The sequence below is a fragment of the Leuciscus leuciscus genome, assembly GCF_965113295.1.
Source record: "Leuciscus leuciscus genome assembly, chromosome: 17".
Lineage (NCBI taxonomy): Eukaryota > Metazoa > Chordata > Actinopteri > Cypriniformes > Leuciscidae > Leuciscus > Leuciscus leuciscus.
This window is the reverse complement of record NC_138741.1, coordinates 21,290,626-21,296,626: the sequence shown is the minus strand read 5'-3', so window position 1 is coordinate 21,296,626 and position 6,001 is coordinate 21,290,626. Positions and strand designations below refer to the sequence as shown.

The 6,001-nt window shown below is 39.8% G+C and overlaps 1 long non-coding RNA gene across 2 annotated transcripts in view; it reads right to left on the bottom strand.

The window, feature by feature from the left end:
* The window catches only part of LOC309479895, a 30,403-nt gene extending 30,142 nt beyond the window's left edge, over window positions 1-261 (bottom strand). For both annotated transcript variants that reach the window (XR_014199461.1, XR_014199462.1), the window contains exon 1: window positions 57-261. This is a non-coding gene — a long non-coding RNA (uncharacterized lncRNA). The remainder of the gene's footprint in view (window positions 1-56) is intronic.
* Window positions 262-6,001: the final 5,740 nt, after the last annotated feature.

Sequence of the window (6,001 nt, the reverse complement as noted above, 5' to 3'; positions counted from 1 at the left end):
TTCGGTGCTTGGCCCCTAATAATAAGAACGGGAACAGATACAATAGGTGCCCGCACCTTCGGTGCTTGGCCCCTAATAATAATAATAATAAGAACGGGAACAGATACAATAGGTGCCTCCGCACCTTCGGTGCTTGGCCCCTAATAATAAGAACGGGAACAGATACAATAGGTGCCTCCGCACCTTCGGTGCTTGGCCCCTAATAATAGGAACGGGAACAGATACAATAGGTGCCTACGCACCTTCGGTGCTTGGCCCCTAATAATATTTCCCTCCAATGAGTTGTTAACTGCTGTGATTGGATCATTGAATCAGAAATCAAGAACCAGATCAGTCCGATTCATGAATGAATCTGTGAAACTGTTTTTGAACTGAATAAACAGGATTTGTTGAAAAGATCTGACTCAAAAGAACAATTCATTCACAAATCGGACATTACTACTTTTCTCATGAACTCTAAAGGTGCAGTCACATTAGTGAAGTTCCAGCTTAATTTTGTGGGCAAAAAGGGTTTTTTTTGTCCATTGTCTGTTGTCAATACTAGTGTAGCGATATATGAAGGACTGCTCACACAGAAGTCAATTTCAATCAACTTTCTGTAAGTCAACGCAGTAAATCTATATGCCAACTTGAACCTCCCGCAAAATCTGCATCAGGAAGTCTTTCGCCCTCGCGCGAAATTCCAGATTGTGTGGATTCCTACTGAAATGATTGGATTTCACATGCAAAAATTCATCAAACAACGACAAATGTGACCAAACCTTAATGAAAGCAAGTTTCAGCGAGTAACGCGTTTTGTTCTGTTTGTCACACAAAGCTATTGTATGACTTCAGAAGATATAGAGCCACATGAGTGAACTAATACTTTTTATGGTGTTTTTTGTTGTTGTTGTTGTTGTCATTTTAGAGCTTGACAACCTCATTCACTCTAATTATACTGCAAAGATCAAATGGCCATATTCTTCTTCTTCTACCCTCCAAAAAAATCTCTCTCTCTCTCTCTCTCTCTCTCTCTCTCAAAAAATAAATAAAAATAATATAAAGGCATATGGATAATTGACATTAGGCAAAGTAAGTTATTTTTGGGTAAAATCCCTTTAAAAAAGAAAACAATAGACTAGGATAGAGGGAGTGAGGGCAGGTGAGAGTTGAGAGAGCACTACACAGCTCCTTTTCCCTGGTTAAATGGCGTACAGTCTGAGAGTGTGGCAGGCCGGCTTTTATTCTCTGTGTCAGTGTCACTCAGTATGATTTATGGCAGTTATTCAGACGCAGGGAACTCCCAGACTGAGAAATATGACTACAGCTGGCTAATTACTTTAGCATTGATGTACTGAGCGCCTGGTGCATTGGCAGGGCAAAGTAAGACTACGGGAAGGAGGGGGTCCCTCAATACACCATCAATCCTCATAGTCAAGCTGTCAATCACACTCTGTTGGGGGGCAGATGGAGGGCGGAGTTTTTCAGCTGGGGGTCGACTTGAGGGCCCAGTACCAGACCGGCCTGATTCGAAATGATTGACACCTTGGTGAAGGGTTAAAGGGTGCGCTGGTGACCTTGTGTGTGTGTATGTGTGTTCTAGGTCTCATAGTCTCAATATGGTGCGATATACACCCGTCAATCTTGCAAGCAAACAATAACCAGCAGGAACATATTTCCCTGAATGAAATGAATGAAAGCACTCTCTACTCCACCCATCCACAGTCATCAATGATTAAAGCCCCGATATTCTTCAAGCGAAATTGAAGAATGAACTGGGATGACCTCAGTTTGAACGAAATTTGTTTGGAGTTCATTTTGGGAGTTCGAAACATCTTGCCAAAGCAAACATTCTGGAAAAGTTTGCTTGGTAAACACTATTGGTTATGTGGCTCTGGGCTCCGCCTTCTCTGATGTGAAAAACTTCTCCGGTTCATTTTTGTTGTGTGTATTTTATTATTAAAAAGGAAAGCGCACAGCACATATTTACATACTCATCTAAACACTCTCTCAGCAGCGTGTGCAGCATTGGTAACAATATATGGCTGCAAATGTATTTCAAGCTTCATTTTACCCCTAAGCAAAGAACAAAAAAGAGCCTCACCATGAGAATATCGGGGCCTTGATTATGTGTAAATGAACACGCTCTGTTTCTATGCGCGTGTCCACGCACCCGTGAGAGTATCACTAGCATTGCCAAAGGTGTCAAGCCCTATAGACGTATCTCTGAATTCTATAGAGCCCTATTCAATTGCAGGCCACTCAAGTGTTAAACTATAGGCCTACCTATCACCTTTACTGTTTCATATAGCAAACAAGACCTGCTGTGCATCTCCTCTTCTAAAAACCACGGTTCTCATGAACTGTCCACGAGAGGTCTTCTATCAGTTAGACAGGTGTGCCGGGGTGTGCCAGCATTTAATGCCCAGCTGTCTCGATGCTTAAGCCTATGGCTCAGACTATATAGTCTTCATCAGGCGTTACTGAGGCTAAGGTCATGGCAATAAGTGTGGTTGTTTATAGAAGTTGTACAGTATGATTACGCTCACCATGCTAGTTTTAAATGAGCGCAACAGACACAAACTGGAGCATTGGGTGTAATTTACTGAGTCATACGGGCGTATTGGTAGCTATGTTTTTGAAGAAACCCTCAGCAATGATTTGATGGCTATTATCTCTAAGTCTACGGTATCATATTTGACAAAGAAATTTCTAAGGTCTCTAAATGAAAAAACTGCTGTACACAATCTACTGAATGCTTCTGTCATCTGATTCATAATTTTTTACTAAGGTCGGCCTTTTAATATAATGCTAAAAACGTCCCCTTTACTCAGGTTGTGGTACAATGTCTTTTTACTGTGAAATCTTTACTGATTTTTATGAAGTATATTGCTAGCAATATTTCAAGATGAACACTTACTGGACTGAAGCAGCTTAGGTTTACTTGATTATCCATATTTCATTTTTTTATTTTTTATGTTTATTTGTTAAATCTCTCAATCATCATTGTATTGCATTGCATTATATGTTTTTCACCCAACAGTACAATCTCATTGATTTACATTACAAGCAAAATTTCATTACTTCATCTCTTATTTTTGCACATAAAAATATCAGTAACTGCATATATATATATATTTATATGATTATAAATATAATCTTATATATTTTCCTTTTAGTTTTTGTCTAAAGGTTCAATAAACTGTTAATTTTTTTTTAATCCTTTTATGACTATTATTTTATATGCCAGGCTTTACAGGGTTAAATTAATATCTATTTAAGTACATTTACCTGCATGTTTAAAGTTTTATATCAGTCAGACTAAAGCAATATTTAGTCTTTTTTAAAACGATTTGAATAAAGTCGGACAAACAGACCTAAATATGTGATTGTAGCTATAAAACAACTTAACCAGACTGCAAATGACCTCAGCATTGTGCGCTGAGGTGATTTAATCCTTACAATATTCAATTACGCATTGTGTCATCTATAGATGGACAAAAGAATACAGTAGCTCGACTATGCAAAAACCCTTTGCAGCATATTTCTTAGTATGATCTTAAACTTATTATTGTAAATGTGAGAACTGGGAGTTGGAAAGGGTTTATTGGAGGTGTATATAAAACAAAAAAGTACCTTTAGCTCATTCTGGTGTCAAATGTGTCTTATCAGTGAGATGAGACTCGTGTTGGTCCTGCAGCAGCAGGGGGTTTATTATACTTGCAGATAAACTGCTACATGCTCATTAGGCTAAACAAACTGAAGGGAATTTAACCCTCCTGGCTTAATCTGTGATGAGTGTGAGAGTGTGTGTTTGTGTGTTAGAACTGGATTAGAATAGTTGTAAGACTGATAGAGAGATAGAGAGAGAGAGAGAGAGAGAGAGAGAGAGAGAGAGAGATATTATCTGCTATCTTTAAAATAGAAAACAGTTATTTTCAATTGTAATAATATTTCAAAATATTACTGTTATTACAGTATAATTATGATTAAATAAATGCACACTTGGTGAGAACAAGAGACATCTTAAAAAAAAATGGTATGGTAAAAATGGTGTGACCAAATGACCAAAAAGCTGTAAACATATTGTAATAAAGACAAACAAAATACTCAAGATGCATATACTAGAAACTGGAACAGAACAACCATGAAAACCACAATTACCCCTTTTCCACCAAGGCAGTGCTGGTGCCGGTTCGGAGCCGGTGCCTACTCGCGAACCAGTTTTTTGTGTTTCGACAGCCAAAGAACCGGTTCTAGGCCAGGACAATTGGTTCCAAAGCGGCACCAACTCTTTGCTGGACTAGAACCGTTCTTTTACCACGTCATGCTTACGTCGGTGGCTGGGGGCGGGGTTATTGTCAAACTTCTTCTCGAACGTAACCTCCGTCTATCCAGACGAGCAGCACAAATGTGTTCTAAACGTCTTCTTCTGACCACAATATAGGATCGCAATGCCAGGAGAAACATTTGCAGAAAGACGATGTAGTCCGCCATTGTAATTGTTATGCTTGAAGTTGGCGCAAGCGTGAAGTTGGCGCAAACGTAGCCTAAGCTAAGACGTAGCTAAGACGTAGTACACAGTGACATAACGACGTCGTTCGCTGGGCTCTCTAGTCAGTGGAAAAACAAACAGGTTCTGAGAAGGTTCGCAAGTTGAACCAACTTGAACCAGCACCAGTTCCGAACCAGTTCTTTTTTGGTGGAAAAGGGGTAAATGAGCACAGACAATCAACTAAAAGAAAAACCGGGCTTAAATAACAAGCTCTGAACAACAGGTGCACATGATAATCAAATCAAATCGAATCCATGGAAACTAATGCAAACACAGGAAACAGAACATGTGAAAAAACCAATACAAAACAAACACAGGCAAGATAACAAAGTGATAACAAAACAGACCAGAACACAGGATCCCTTACATATTGGTAGGCGAGTAAAAAACAACAATCTATACAGTATAAAAAAACTGTTGTAAACATTATTGTTGAGGAAAATTCCATAGTTTTTTAAGTCTAAAGGCCCGTACACACCGGGACGAATTTCGCGCGCGATATTCGCCGACGTTTAACGCCTCGTGACTAAACAAAGGGCGTCAATGTGAGTGTGCACACCGACGCGAAAAACGCCACGCGTAAAAGCGTAATTTTTTTTTAAACGCCTCGGGTTCGTTTTTTTGGTTTGACGCACCGCGTCAAAAACTATCCGACCAATGAGATTGGCGCTTTTGCTCACGTGTCTGGAGCTTCTGAAGTTACAGTAAAACACAACTTGGGGGCGCTCAAACACAAAACGGTCTTGCCGAGCACACATACGTAACAGCGAAGAAGATATACGCCAAGTAGCGTCTACACTGCCCATAGACAGACACTGCCGGGAAGAAATGACGAGGAAGATGCAAGGCAAGATGAATGTAGAGCTGCTGGTCTCGTTGGTGTCGGAATAAAGAACTATATGACAAACGCGACAGCGACTATAAAAATCTTGTTAAAAGAGAACTGTTATGGAGTGGTATTGCAGAGTATAGACTGTTATGGAGTGGTATTGCAGAGTATAGACTGTTATGGAGTGGTATTGTATTTCTGTTTTACATTAAGCGCCATCTAATGTCAGGGAATGAATTTGCATGTTCACTCGGCTCATCGTCAGCGAAAATCGCTTGGGTGTGAACACAAAAAACGCGTTGAAAAACGCTGGCGAATAACGCGCGCCGATATTCGTCCCGGTGTGTATGGGCCTTAAGTGTAAAATAAGTCTAATCATTCGAATAAAAAGTTCAATAGGGGATATTTTATGACAGTGAAAAATGTGTGCTTTGTGAAAAGGCCTTGTAAGGATGCTAAATGTTCCTCTTTCTTTCCCTTTTCTATCAATCTCTACCTTACACATACATTGGAAAACAATCATTAAATGTGTTACATCAGCAGAATAACCTCATCATTCATTTCTCTCTCTCTTCACCCCAATAACCCTTGACCCCGGTTCCACGCTAGGCATCTCTCTCTTAGCAACAGGTATCCTC